Source organism: Theobroma cacao, chromosome 3 (assembly GCF_000208745.1).
Source record: "Theobroma cacao cultivar B97-61/B2 chromosome 3, Criollo_cocoa_genome_V2, whole genome shotgun sequence".
Classification (NCBI taxonomy): domain Eukaryota; kingdom Viridiplantae; phylum Streptophyta; class Magnoliopsida; order Malvales; family Malvaceae; genus Theobroma; species Theobroma cacao.
This window is the reverse complement of record NC_030852.1, coordinates 11,587,028-11,602,722: the sequence shown is the minus strand read 5'-3', so window position 1 is coordinate 11,602,722 and position 15,695 is coordinate 11,587,028.

Genomic DNA, 15,695 nt, shown 5'->3' with positions numbered 1-15,695 from the left:
TGGTCCACGGAAACCCGCCTACTGCAGTGGCTAATTAAATAACCCACCAATCAATAAAATTTTGACAGCATAACGTGGCTAACATAATACTACCCAGCCTGTCAAAGGAAAACAAACAGTTTATATATTTCACAACCCAAAATCCTAGCCACATATGTCATCACGTATCGGTTCATAAATCATCAATTCCAAACATAGGTATGTAAACTTAAATATATAGGCAATATCAAAGGTTGGTCTCCACATACTCTCGTTTTCAAAAATATTATTGAATTGTAAAATAAGTCATAAACCTTATTCCTTAAATCAATTATTAGTCATAAAACATAAAATTCATTTAGGTTCAATATTCTTAAAATCATAAAAACGATTGTAAAAATACTCTAGATAGATAAGATGAACAGTGGTTACTCACTCTGACGGACATTTACAACACTCCTAGTCTTGATCCTCGAGTGCAATACCTTTTCCCTTATCCGAGGGCTCACCACTTATACATAATGTGTAACAAGAAATTAAATATACTTATGCTAAATCGTCACAAAACTATTCTATGTTCTATATGAATACATGCAATGAAATGGGAGGTGTTCGACCTATCGCACACTATACACTATTTAATCGGTCTAAACGTCCAATTCGATTCCAATTAATTTATTGCACTTCCAAGACTCTCCAAAATTTCACACTCTTCACTAAAAATCAATTCTAAGTGCAATTACCAAAATATCCCTCATTATGGTGTAAATTGCTAACTAACGAGAGTAAAATTTTTCGGTACCCGTTTTCGATTTTTGGTATTCCTAAGCACCAAATACAATCTAAAGGGCATGAAAAAAATCCTAATTCATCATCAAATCTCACCCATAAAATTCGGCCAAGATAGGTTCTATAATGGGTATGTGGATTTCTTGTTTAATTTTCATACTAAATGTTACTAAACACCGAAAAACACTAAGTTACCTTGAAATTCAACTAAATACATCACCAACTTTCTCTCTCTAAATCTGGCCAGCATATTGTCCCTCATGAAAACTTGAATTTAATTCATGGAAAATGGAAAAGAATGCATGGGCAAGATGAATTTCAAGCTTAAGATTAAAAATTTTACCTTTAGTCACCAATTTCTTGAAAATTCAACAAATTTTCCTTAGTTTTTCCTCCTAGGGTTTTTCTTTCTTTTCTTTTCTTCTCTTCCTTGCTTGGCCGAATATGTGGAGAAATAATAGCTGATTTATGCTGATTTTTAAGTTAAATAATAAAATATCCTAAGCTTGACACATGTCATTTTCTTATTGGTCCATTTTTAAAACTTTAAAAATTTTAAACCTTTAATCTCCACCACATGATTAGTCAAAGGTAAAAAATGAGGATAAGGGAAGACCATGTGCTGGACAAATGTTCTGGTGATGGAAAATTACTGTTTTGCCCCCGGTGTGGTAAAATTACCATTTTACCCCTATCTCTGAAAAATACCGGGATTAAAATTTTTTTTCACTTCTTAACCTCAAATCATACTCCAATACTCAAATCATACTCTAATAAGTCAAATGGGGCTAAAAAATCTTTTCTAAAAATTTTCATTTTGTCCCTAGGTGGCAAATGACCATTTTACCCTTAGATAGTGAAAATTTCGGTTTAACTCCAACTTGATCCTCAAACTCCGAATTACCATTTTGAGTCATCCTTGGGCTGTGATGCTCTTAATTTCACCTTAAAATTCCTATTTGATCTAGTTTGAAGTTTAAATCAACTTTGTTGTACCTCTAAGTACAATACCTACTTTTGTAAATTTTTCGGGGACTCTTCTAGCATGCAATCATGCTATCATCACAAGTATTTTATGAGGTCAGACTTTACAAAAGGTATCAATACATTAGCAAATGTATTGATACATATTCAATAGAATGGCCAAACTCTTGTAGGAAAGTTGAAAAGTATCGATACATGGCAAAACATATCGATAGATCATAGCGAGAATTAAAAAATAAAAGAGGTAATGTATCGATACAATATGACTGTTGGAGCTTTGAATGAAGAGAAGAACGACTATTTTCACATTTAATGAACCTCTAATTACCCTTGCAGCTTCAGCAACTATAACACAAGCTCCTACAGCATTTACAAAGGTTAGAAGACTTTGAAACATAACTATAAAAGAATATTTCAGCTCAAATAATTAAACATTCTTTGTACTCTTCTTCTTGCATTTAAGTCTTCAATTATACCATCTAAAGTGCCTTTATTGCTTATTCTTTTTCTCACCAAACATAGTACTAACTTGTTGTTCAGCCTATTTATAGGCACTCCAGCTACACTTACATTTTATTCATTGTATTCATTTAAGTGGTTATAACTTAATCAAGATAAAAAGGTAGAATGGTTGTGCTTTAACCATAAAAAGGGATTGTATTGAAAGGTTATGCTCAATCCACAAAAAGCATTGTATTGAATTCTGATTCAATAGTGGTTTTAAACTCTTTAGTGAATCTAAGGGAGAGGACGTAGGCAAAGAGGTTGAACCTCTATAAAAATTATAGTGTTGATTTTTCCCTCTTCTTACTTCTTTAATTTCATTCACATTTCCAATCTTTCTTATTTTGCAAAAAGTTAATTATCTTGCTCACTTTCAAATTGGGAATTTGGATTAAAAGAATTCTATTTTCTCAAAATTGAAAAGCAATCTTCAAAATTTCAAAAACATTTCAATTCACCCCTCTCTTGGAAATATTCACATCAAGCTTATTGCACTAACAAGTATGATTGCCTATATGCTGAATTTGAAAAGCTTGCACTAAAAATGAATTAAATAAAATCAAGTATAAATTCAAATATATTTTTAATCAAAGGAATATTTTCAAATTGAACTTGAGCACTCCAAAACAGATTTTGAATCTTTGAAATTGGAACATAAAGGTAAAATGAAGCCTTACAAAAAGCATTGAATGAAAATGTTATTCTCAAAGCTTCAAAAGAAGAGATTTCAAAACAGAATTTGAACAAAGAAGAAAAACCTAGGAGAAATGTAGTTTTTAGAAAGAAAATGATGCATCTTTAATTTATCGCTATGTATGTGGCAAAAAAGGACATCTCTCTTATGACTACTATCATTAGGGAAACAACCTCCCCAAGACCAAATTGGTTTAGGTGTCTAAAGGTTCTTATGTGCTTACTAACCTCCAAAAACCCATCACGGTATGGGTACCTTTAAAGAAAAACTGAAAACTTATTTTATAGGTTAAGTAAAGATAGAAAAAACAATGTTTGCAAGCTTAACCAAAGGAAAGGCAACCTTAGTACATGGACAATGACTGCTCAAGACATATGATCTAAAATGAAAGATTATTTGTCAATCTTGATAGAAAGAAAAGTGGAAGTGTTTCTTTTGGGGATAACTTTAAAGGTATTATTCAATGAATTGGAACCATTGGTAACATTTCTCAAACTTAAATCAAGCATGTTTTACTTGTTATCGGTTTAAAGCATAATTTATAAAACATTAGTCAACTTTGTGACAAAAGATATAAAGTTTGTTTTGAATCCCATGGATGCTGCCAAGTTATTGACATTAACACTAATAAAGCAATATTCATAGGCAAAAGAATTGAGAACATATATGTGATTTTTCTTAATGAAATTAGGAATGAATCATGTCTCATGGCTAATGATGTATGTGATAGTTGGCTGTGGCATAGAAGACTTGGGCATGCTAGCATGCATACTATCTCAAAACTTTTAAAAAAAAACTTGGTTATTGGACATCTAAAGATTTTTTTTGAAAATGATAAAATTTACGATGCATGTCAATTTGGAAAACAAGTTAGAATTTCTTTCAAATCAAAGAAGGTGATTTCAACTTTTAGACCACTTTAACTAGTGCATGTTGACTTGTTTAGACCTACCAATGTTGTTAATCTAAGAGAAAAGTCATTGTTATTTACTAGTTCAGATGGGGAGGAAGATCCATAAAGATTTTTGGAAGATATGGCCAAAATAAAAGATGCTTCACACATTGATCAATGGAATTGGTGGGATTCAGACTAAAAGATGTGATCAAAATATGGTTTGTGTCACTCAAGAGAAGTAGCCCATCAAGGTCAACTTCGATATCATGAGAGATATTTGTCTAAGTTTTTCTAGATCATTTTTTTCTTAAAAGCGTGAGAGACACAAAGGCATAAGAGTTTAAGACGTTAGTACAAATTTCGGATATGACAATGACGGAGTATGATGTTCGCTTCACCCAATTATCTAAATGTGCTCTTAACTTGGTCCTAATTGAGCAAAAAAGGATCAAGAGATTTATTAGGGGACTAATTGAGTTGCTGTTTAGAGTTCTTACCACTTAGTGATTTATCTCTTTTGTGGCAATGGTGGATGCGGCTAGAATGATTGAAACTAGGAGAATGGAATCCAAAACGTAAAGAGGTAGGGGTCGAAGAGCTCGGACACAATGCCAACAAGGTCGAAAAGATTCTAGCATGACTAGGAGTCTAACATTTATACACCGTTAGAGTCAGGAGGGAACTACTCTTATGCGCAGGCCACCAAGGAACATTGATTCATTTAGCCCACCTTTTAGACGAGAACAGTTTAGTAGAGCATCTAATTTGGGCCCCAAACAAAGGGGTGTTTTATGTAGCTATTGTGGAAAGGCACATGGGGGACCATGCCACAAAGTAGCAGGGTTATGTTTTGGATATGGCCAATTTAGGCATTTGATGAGAGATTGCCCCATGTAGAGGCAATCAACAGAAGTTGACCATGGATATGTAAAACAAGTAGCAACTACCCCGCCTAGAACGGCATTGGTTAGAAGGAATGTCAGAGATGATAAAGGCAAGGGTATACCCTCATCATCTCAAGGTCAACTGGCATAACCGGATAATGATGTTGGAGGCCAAGCGCAGATGTTTGCTCTAACACCACAAGATGCTCAAACTTCCAATGTAGTAGTCACAAGTATACTCTATATTTGTGGTACCGAAGCATTAGTATTATTTGATCTCAAATAGACACATTCCTTTGTGTTCCCACATTTTGTAGCAAAGTTAGACAGTTTTTACAGTAACATGCAGAAACCCCTAATTATGACTACTTCTTTAGAGGAGATATTTAGAGCAAAATATGTGTATAAGTCCTACATGGTCCACATCAAGGACAAAGACATGTTAGCAAACTTTGTATTGTTGTTAACTTTGGATTTTGACATAATCTTGGGAATGGATTGATTGACGTCCTACTTTATTAAAGTGGATTGCCACTATAAGCTTGTGAAGTTTAAGTTCATAGGCGAACCCTCGTTTATGATTTATGGGCATGATAGCCCGATATTTGTGGAAGTCATGTCAATTATGGCCGCTAGACAATGCCAGGGCAAGAATCCTAGGGACATCTAACGATGATTAAAGATACTTCGAGGGACTATGGGAGTGTGGATTATGTACTAGTAGTAGGTGAGTATTCAGATGTATTTCCAAATGAAGTGCTTAGATCGCCTCTCGAAAGAGAGATTGAATTTTGTATTGATTTGATTTCAGATACGAAGCCAATTTTTATACCTCCTTATTGAATGGCACCAACTGAATTAAGAGAGCTTAAGGAGCAATTGGAGGATTTATTGAATAAAGGCTTCATATGTCCAAGGGTGTGGCCTTGAAGAGCTCTGGTGCTATTCATAAAGAAGAAGAATGGTAGCCTTCAATTATGCATTGATTACCGACAGCTTAATAAAGTGATAATTAAGAATAAATGTCCACTCTTGAGAATTGGGGATTTGTTTGATCAATTGTAAGATACGATGTACTTTTCTAAGGTTGATTTATGCTTGGGGTATCACTAGTTGAGAATTTGGGAGAGTGATATACCCAAGACAGCGTTTCGCACATGTTATGGACATTATGAATTCTTAATAATGTCATTTGGACTCACCAATGCACCAATAGCATTTATAGACTTAATGAATATGGTCTTTTGAGCATATTTGGATAGATTTATGGTCGTGTTCATGGACGACATATTAGTATATTCTAAGAGCTTGGAGGAACATGCACATCATTTGATAATCATGCTTCTGACCTTAAGAGAGCATCAGTTGTATGCTAAATTTTTAAAGTGCTAATTTTGGCTAAATAAAGTCAGTTTCTTAGGACACGTTGTGTGAGACCTTGACCTTTATAGATTAGTAGCTAGAAGTAGACGCGATATCACTAACTAGGGGTAATTTTATCATTTCCTTAGTGAGCCCCTAGAAATGAGCTTTCAAAAGAAATTAAGGCCTAAGTAGGCCTAAGGCATAAATGAATGATGAAAATAAGGGTAAAATCACGAAGAAAATAAAAATAATGATGATTTCCAAGGTAGGGTCAAAATGGTCATTTTTCATCTCGAGTCAAAATTTTAAGTTTTCGTGAACCTAAGTATTTTTAGACCATTATGGACCTTGTCCCAGTGTCAAAAGAGTAAAAAGATTACACAAAAGATTTGAGGAGAACAAGCCAACTTGTTAAGGGCATTTTCATAATTTAAGAAGAGATTGGAGAAGCTTTAGCTATAAATATCATTTGTTCCAACAGCCTCTTCATTTCTCCAACAGCTTCTTCTTTTTCTTCCTCCCATCTCACGTTGCTTTCATCCTCCATGGAAGCTTGTTTGGAAATCTCTATAACTTCTCTCAAGCTAGCTTCAATTTTCATGTTTTTGTGCACCTTTTCATAAAACCTTTTGTGTTCTTTCACTCTCACTTTAAAACCCTTGAAAAGTCTTACTTCCATACTTCTTCTCACTAGCTAAGTGTTTTAGAGAGAGAAAAAAAGAGCTTCTATAATAGTTTGGAAATTTTTGGAAAGAATTTCAATTACAAAGCTACCAAGGTGAGTAGTGAATTAGAGTTGATTTTTAAGTGTTGAGAATGGCTAATGATTAGACTTGTGAGTGTTTTGTAGTTGAGGTTGTTCATTCATTTTAGAGTGATTAGGATAGTGAAAATAGATAGCCACTCAATGGCAATTGGAAGCTAGTTAGGAGGTAGCTTTTAGAATTTATAGTTATGTGAATTGAGTTAATGGTGATGCTATTGTGATGATAGGTTCCAACGAAGCCCCACCGCCCCATTTGGACGATTAGAGGAAGTTGGAGTTGGGTAAAGATTTTACAAATACCGATGAGTGAACTTGCATTTCAAAATGTTTTGGGAAGTGCCTACATGTTTAAATGAATAATTCAAAAGTTCATTTGTTTTTGCTTTAAAAAATATACCTAGGGAACAAGCCTTTGGTGAAATGTTTCTATCTTGTGAAAATGTGCCATATAAATGGTTCATGCATTAACACATTTTATTGATATGTATATTATGCATTGGATGCTCCTTTTTGTGTGATAATAATGACCCAACTATGTGCGTGTGGGAGTGCACATGAGCTGATGATGACCCAGCTATGTGTGATGTGGGAGTGCACATGAGCTGATGATGACCCAGCTATGTGTGATGTGGGAGTGCACATGAGCGAAGTGTGGCGGAATGGTATGCCTGATGATGTATGTATACATATATAAATATATGTGTGTTATAGAAAGTTCATGAATATGGTATATGGTCGTAATGCATGTGAAATCTTGCATGTTGAACCTTGGAAATTTCTAAGTATTTTCAAGTTGATTTTGTCATTGCAGCAAAATGGCCTTTTCTTGAGAGAATGAAAACTTTTTGTTGGTGTCCTGTTTCTCGCAGCAGCGAGAATGATTCTCACTGTAGCCTAAAACTCTCGAGTTTTAGGGGTTACACTAGCCTAGTTCTCGCTGCAGCGAGAAAGTTGTTGAAGCTTCTCGCTGCAACGAGAAACATTCTATTTTGTTTGCTACCTTGTTTGGTTGCCGCCCCATTTTCCATTTCTTTAGCACCATAGGTGATCATGAACTCTCAACATTAAGGAATTTATTTAATTAAGTTTGAAATGAGGGGTTTTAGTAAGAAACCCTCGACCAGTTGATAATTTGAGCCCAAATTTCGCTACAGCGAGAATGCCTTTCCACTGCAGCGAGGACCCATCGTTTCACTTGACTTGCTTGAATGCTATTAAAGTTTTCACTCTTCAAATCTTTTGTTAATGCATGTATCCTTTATCATCAAGTGATTAACTCATTAAGGGTTTAAAAGATGGGTTTTAATAAGAACTAAACTAAATTGCATTGTTTTGAAAATAAGTGCATCATGATTTCTTTAAACTTTCCTTATCGATTGCTTGTTCCCTTTCTTTGTTCACTCACTGGGTTTATACTCACTGTTTTCAACTTCATGTTTTCAGATCAAGAGGCAGTCGGTAACTAGGTCAAGGTGTCCTTGTAGATTCATCTCCTTGGTAGGTATCTCGGCATTCGATAGCAGTACTTTTGCTCGGGTCTCTTTGCTAGAAGTCGAGAATCTCTTTGTTGTGTATAGACAAACCCGATTTAAATTATTAAGACATATTTTTTAGACAATATATGTATATTTTGAATTGAAATTATGAAATGTGACTTTAGTCATTTATGATGGAAGGATGAACAGGTTATATAAATAGGCTTGCTTGGGCTTAGTGGGCTACGTCCATTAAGCCCATGCGCAAGTCATGGCCCGGAATTTGGGTCGTGACACATTGTGTCTAAGAAAGGAGTACAAGTCAATCCTAATAAGATAGAAGTTGTGGAGAATTGGCCAAGGCCCACATCTGTAATGGAAGTTAGAAATTTTTTTGGGTTTAGCTAGATACTACAGACGGTTTGTGCAAGATTTTTTTAAGATCACATCTCTTTTGACAAGACTAACATAGAAAGGAGTCAAGTTTGATTGGTTTAATGCATGTGAGGCTAGTCTTTAGAGGCTTAAAGCCTACCTCACTTCTACACTTATGTTAAGCCTGTCGTGTTGATCCAAAGGCCATACCGTGTATTGCGATACATCATGGGTTAGATTAGGTTACATGTTGATGCAACATGGAAAAGTCATAACATACGCCTCTTGACAATTAAAATGGCATGAACAGAATTACACTACGCACGACCTAGAAATGGTCGCCATTGTATTTGCTATGAAATGGCGCCATTATCTCTATGGTAAACTTGCGAAATATATACTGATCACAAGAGTTTAAAGTATATATTTTAGCAGAGAGATTTGAATCTGAGACAACGTAGGTGGTTGGAATTATTAAAAAATTATGACTACACCGTCCTCTACCATTCCAACAAAGCAAATGTAGTGGTAGATGCCTGACCTGAAAGTCGATGGTAATTTGGCACATAAAACCGTGGAGAGGTGATCCTTGGTGCAAAGTTTGTATGACCTAGGCAATATGGGGGTACACTTGGAGATTAATCATTCAAATGCCTTGTTGGCTCATTTTAGAGTCCTACCCATGATATTAGATTAGATTAAAGCTACTTAGGACCAAGATGAATATATGGTGAAAATATTTGGGGATATGAGAGAAGATAAAACTTGAGACTTTGACTATGGCATTGATGGTTTAATGAGATATCAATTGCAAGTTTACGTGCCGAACATAGATGGTATAAGAAATGAGATTTTGGAAGAGGTTCATGTGCAACCTATGCGATACACCCAAGAGCCACCAAGATGTATCATGATTTGAAGTCTATTTATTAGTGTCTAGGATTAAAAAGAGATGTGGCCGAATATGTCTTTAAGTGTTTCACTTGTCAATAAGTGAAGGCTAAACATCAGAGGCCTTCGGGGACTAGTACAACTGTTACCGATATCCAAATGCAAGTGGGAACATGTAGCAATGGATTTTATAATGGTTTACCATGAGCTAGGGGTGGCTATGATGCCATTTAGGTGATAATTGATCAGCTAACTAAGTTATCTCACTTTTTGTCGGTCAAGACTATGTATGGAATAGGTCGGTACACCCAAATTTATATCAATGAGATTGTGAGGCTACATGGTGTTCTGATAACGATCGTGTCCAAAAAAAGATCGCAATTCACGAGTCAATTTTGAAGGAAACTACAAGAGGGCTTAGGCACAAGATTGGATTTTAGTATGGCTTTCCACCCACTGGTTGATGGGCAATCCATCTACACCATTTAGAACCTTGAGGATATGTTAAGAGCGATTATACTCGACTTTGGAGTTTCATGGAACCATTATTTGCCTTTGGCCAAGTTTGCTTATAACAATAGCTATCAAGCCATGATTGGTATGGCACCGTATAAGGCTTTATATGGGCGAAGATGTAGATCGCCTATTGGTTGGCTTGAAGTTGGAGAAAGAAAGCTTTTAAGACCGGAGATGGTTCAAGAAGTTAGCGAGGCGTCCATGTAATTTGAGAAAGGATACTAATGGCTTAAAGTTGCCAGAAATCTTACGTCGACAATAACTGCAGACCTTTAGAGATTAAAGTTAGTGATTTTGTGTTTTTGAAAATCTCGCCAATCAAAAGAGTTAAAAGATTTGGAAAGAAAGGTAAGTTAAGCCCTAGGTACATCAGACCCTTTAAGGTATTAAGGCATGTTGGCGCAGTTGCATATTATTTGGCATTATCGCCTAATTTGTCTGATGTTAATCTGGTCTTCCATGTATCCATGCTTAGGAAGTATGTTCTCGATCTTTCACATGTGATACAATATGGTGAGGTCTAGTTACAAGACGAACTTAATTATGAAGAGCAACAAGTAGCCATTTTGGATCGGAAAGTAAAACAACTTCGCTCTTAGAATAATGCTATGATGAAAGTACCGTGGCAAAGCTATTGGGTTGAGAAAGCCACATGGGAACATGAAAAGGAAATTTGAGAGAAATATCCCCATCTTTTTTAGGATTAATATATGCTCTAACTCATGATGTGTAATTAAATTCGAGGATGAATTTCTTATAAAGAAGGGAAAATGTAACACCCTCGATTTTGATGTGAACTAAGTTACTTGAGACTATGTCTATGCACATGAAGGATGATTTTGAGAATTCATGATATCATTGAGGACTTTGGTAGCATGTGATAACTCCATGATATAGAATTATTTTACCTTATTTTAATGATAAAAAATAGCTAACTCTTTATGTTTTCAAGTTAATTTTAGGTAGTTTTTATATTTTCTTTATTTAGGTTAATGCATTTAAATTTTTTTTATTTAAGTTCATTTTCATATCAACAGTCCTAATTTGAAAATTACTGATTTAGTCTCTATTTTAAAGTTTCTAAAGTGTAAAGAGCTTCATGGAAGTGAAATGCGCAAGATGGTTGGGTGCAGAATTTGTTGAGCACGTTGCGGTCTTTTTACTATAACTTTCTCTACCAAACTGAAAATGAGGTGATTCTTTAACTAATAGAAATCTGAAAGGAAAGGCTACAACTTTTTTGTTTTTTATTTTGCTTAGTTTGGATTAAAAGGTGGTAAAAAATCCATGTCAAAGTTAGAGTTGTGGCATTGGATGCCTATTCCACAAATAAATTCGCTAACAAGAAATTTTGGAATTTGGTTAATTTGTGAGTATTGAAAGGATTTTTGTAGAGAATTTTAGGGAGAGAATGGCATCAACTTTTCTAAAGATTTGTAACTAAGAATCAAATAAGAGAACAAGAGAAATTGAGAGAGATTCGAGATCATAAAGCTTCAACATTAGTTTCTTTCTTTATTTTGTGTTATTCTTATTTTCTTTGACTTGAATTCATGGCTAAACTTCTTTGGATGATGTTTTATTTAGATATCATGAACTAATTTGTTTTTCTAAGATTATGATGGAATTCAACATATAGTTTTCATATTAGCCTCTCTTTTATTTATCAAGAATGGGTATAGTTTTGCTTATTCAAATATGTTCTTAATGCTTCTAATTGCCTGATCAACAATTAATTGATTTATGAATCTAATTGAAACTCGACAGAGAGATTTTAGATTGGATGAAGATTTAAATAGTGTATGTTCACATTAGTTAAGTGATTTGATTCGCGATTCGAGTAGACATACACCAATTGCCATGCATAACCAAATTTGAACGCTAGCTTAATGAACTTAATTTAATTGATTTGTATAAACATATAGTGAACTAATTAAGTTAGGTATTTGTGCAAACATCTCGACAGAGACTTGTACATAGCTTTGGATTCTAGGTTAGTACAACCACCCAAGAAGATAAATAATTAGAGAAGCTAGTATCAGATGAAGCATTGAATGAACCTATAATCCTAAGTATTCAGTCTATTGTCTTTCTCTAGTAAATTTAACTTCTGTTAGTTAATTAAGTGCTTATTTTAATTTTGTTTTAACTAATTTTCTGTAAATTTCAGTTATTTAAATAAGATTGATTTGTTATAAAATTTTTGCAGCTAGTAAAAATTTAGGAATAAATCTCTATGGGAACGATACTCTAATTCTTACTATATTACTTGTTGCGATAATGTGCACTTGCGTGAAAATTAAACAACAAATTTTTGGCACCGTTGCTAGGGATTTTGTTTTCTTTATTATTTGTAAATATTAAAATTCCACAAATTAGTCTTAAATTAAGTTTTATTTTTTTGTTTTACTGGCTTGTTTTGTCATTGTAAGAGAAGAGCAAAAGGCTTGGAGATTGTACCTTGTGATCTAGAGATAGAGAGAACATTTCACAGACTTCGACAAGAAAATCAACAAGGTTTTGCTCAAACAAATACAGTGGTTGATCAACAGGATGAACAGCAAATCTAAGAGTGAGTAGTAGCTAAAAATCATTGCTTAAGGAATTATGTTGTTCCATTAGTGCAAGGGATTCCATCAAGCATTCAAAAGCCAGTTATTCAAGCCAATAATTGTGAAATAAAGCCAACCATCATCACCATGATTCAAACTTTAGTCCAGTTTGGTGGCCTACCAAACAATGATCTAAATGGCCATATATCAAACTTCTTGGAGATATGTGATACTTTCAAACACAATGGTGTCACAGATGATGCAATTCCATTAAGGCTTTTCCCTTTCTCATTGAGGATTAAAGCTAAAGTATGGTTGAATGCGCTCCCCACTGGCTCAATAACAACATGGGATTATCATGCTCAAAAGTTCCTTACTAAGGTCTTTCCTCTAGCCAAGACAGTGAAAATGAGGAATGATATCACATCATTCATGCAGCAAGATTCTAAATTGTTGTATGAGGCTTGGCAAAGATACAAAGAATTACTTCGGCGTTGTCCTCATCATGGTCTTCCAAAATGGCTTCAAGTGCAAACATTCTACAATGGTTTAAGTGGTCATGTTCATATACCATTGATTCCACTACAAGAGGAGCTTTAATGGTTAAATCAATTAATGAGGCATACGATTTATTTGAAGACATGGCCATGAACAACTACTAATGGCAGCAAAGTGAACAATGCATAGGGAGTAGTTTGAATTGATGATGTAGATGCCCTTTCGGCACTATCTGCATAGGTAGCAGTTCTAACTCATAAACTTAAGTCTTTTGGTACTAACTTCTTTCAAAGTCCTTTTGTAGCTTGTGAGTATTGTGGAGATGATCATGCAAGGCATCAGTGTCCAAGTTTGACAAAAATAGTGCAATTTGTGGGGAATAGACAGCAAAATAGCCCATATTCCAACATTTACAATCCAGGGTGGAGGAACCATCCAAACTTCTCTTGGGCCAATAATCAAGGATCATCTTCAACTTTAAGGCTGAATGCACCATCAGAATTCCAATAGCAAGCAAGAGTGCCTATTTCAGAAAAAAAGTCAATTTTGAAGGACTTGCTAAGGCAGTACATAACATAGACTGATAGTATCATCCAAAGTCAAGCAGCATCACTACGAAACCTCAAGACTCAAGTTGGTCAAATTGCCAATTTATTAAACCACAGAGCTCAAGGAACATTACCTAGTGATATAGAAGTAAATCTAAAGAGGGAAGGTAAGGAACATGTCAAGTCCATCACTTTGAGAAGTGGTAAGTAGGTTGAAAATGAACCATAGCAAGCTGAGTAGAAAAGACAATACCATTGAGAGTGGGACTCAGATTGCAAGTTTTAGTGAGCAGTGTCAAGTGAAAGAGACTAAGGTAACTCTACCATCACCACCTTTTCCTCGATGTTTCAAGAAGCAACAAGAGGAGAGCCAGTTTCAAAAATTTATGGAGGTTTCTAAAAAGCTTCACATCAACATTCCATTTGAAAAGGTGTTGAAGCAAATGCTTTCGTAAGTCAAACTTTTGAAAAACATTTTATCCAAAAAGAGGAGGTTGGGTGAACTTGAGACAGTAGCATTCACTAACCATTGCAGTTCAATTATTTAAAATAAACTCCCTCCAAAACTTAAAGACCTAAGCAGCTTTACTATTTCATGCACAATTGGTGCTTTATTCTTTGCCAAGGCTCTGAGTGATTTAGAGCGACTATTAATTTGATACCTTTGTTAATTTACAAAAAGTTGGGTTTGGGGGAGATTAAGCCCACCATTGTGACTCTACAATTGGCAGATAAAACTCTCACCTATCTTAAAGGTATAGTGGAAGATGTGCTTGTAAAGGTGGATAAATTCATATTTTTGGCAAATTTTGTAGTTTTTGATATAGAGGAGGATAGAAAGGTTCCTATTATTCTTAAGAGACTTTACTTATGCACTATCAAAGTACTCATTGATGTTGAGAAGGGAGAACTTACCTTGCAAGTACAAGATCAAGAGGTGACATTCAATATTTTTCAAGCTTTAAAGTTTACTAATGATCACGATGAGTGTTTTGCAATAATGTGGTAGATAGGGCCACAAATGAAGTCTTCATGGAAAGTCATCCTACTGACCCAATTGAAGTTTCATTGATTTCTGAATCTTAGTCATATAATGAGGATGTCATAGGATGTGTCAATGCATGGAATGCCCTATCTTGTGTCTTAAGAACTAAATTTGAGCTGTTAAATTTGTCCTCATTTTCACAGTGAAGCCTTCAATTGAAGAACCTCCTCAGTTGGAACTCAAACCATTGCTTAATCATCTGAGGTATGCATATCTTGGAAACTCATTTACTCTTTATCGTAGCCTAATTCTCAAACCATGACCGACGCAAGGGCCTAATAGGCATAACCCACCAAACCCAAGCAAGCCTCTCTTTCTTTAAGATCTATTACTCAAATTTTCTAATGAATGTTCTTTCGAAATTAAACTGTGAGAACTAAGTGTATATATATATATAACATCCCCAAAATAGGGTTATCATTCTTCAACCCTAACCGACAGGGGTAATCAATCAACATACAGAGTGCATAACAATCTCATAATTTACATTTCAGTAAATATATACACTGACAAGAGACCTTGACTATCAGCGAAGTGACTTTGGGCGTGGGTGCCGCTACAGGATACCAAGGTACCTACCAAATGGCGAATGCAAATGGACACTTCAATCTAAGTCCCAACTACCTCTGAATCTGAAAACATGAAGTTAAAAAAAGTTAGTATAAACCTAGTGAGTGAACATAAGATAGGAACAAGCAAACGATACGGAGAGCTTTTCGAAAACATGATGCACTTGTGTAAAAACAATGCAATTTTATATATTATCAACAAAACTTGATGCCGTGTTGTTTTTCAACTCATTTTAAAACATTTAGGAAATTTAAACAAGGCAAGCATAGCAGAGCGAATCTCGCTGCAGTGGAAAGGCATTCTATAGCATATAGTACAATCACATTTTTTATTTTCATAACTTGTCTATAGAATATATATATATA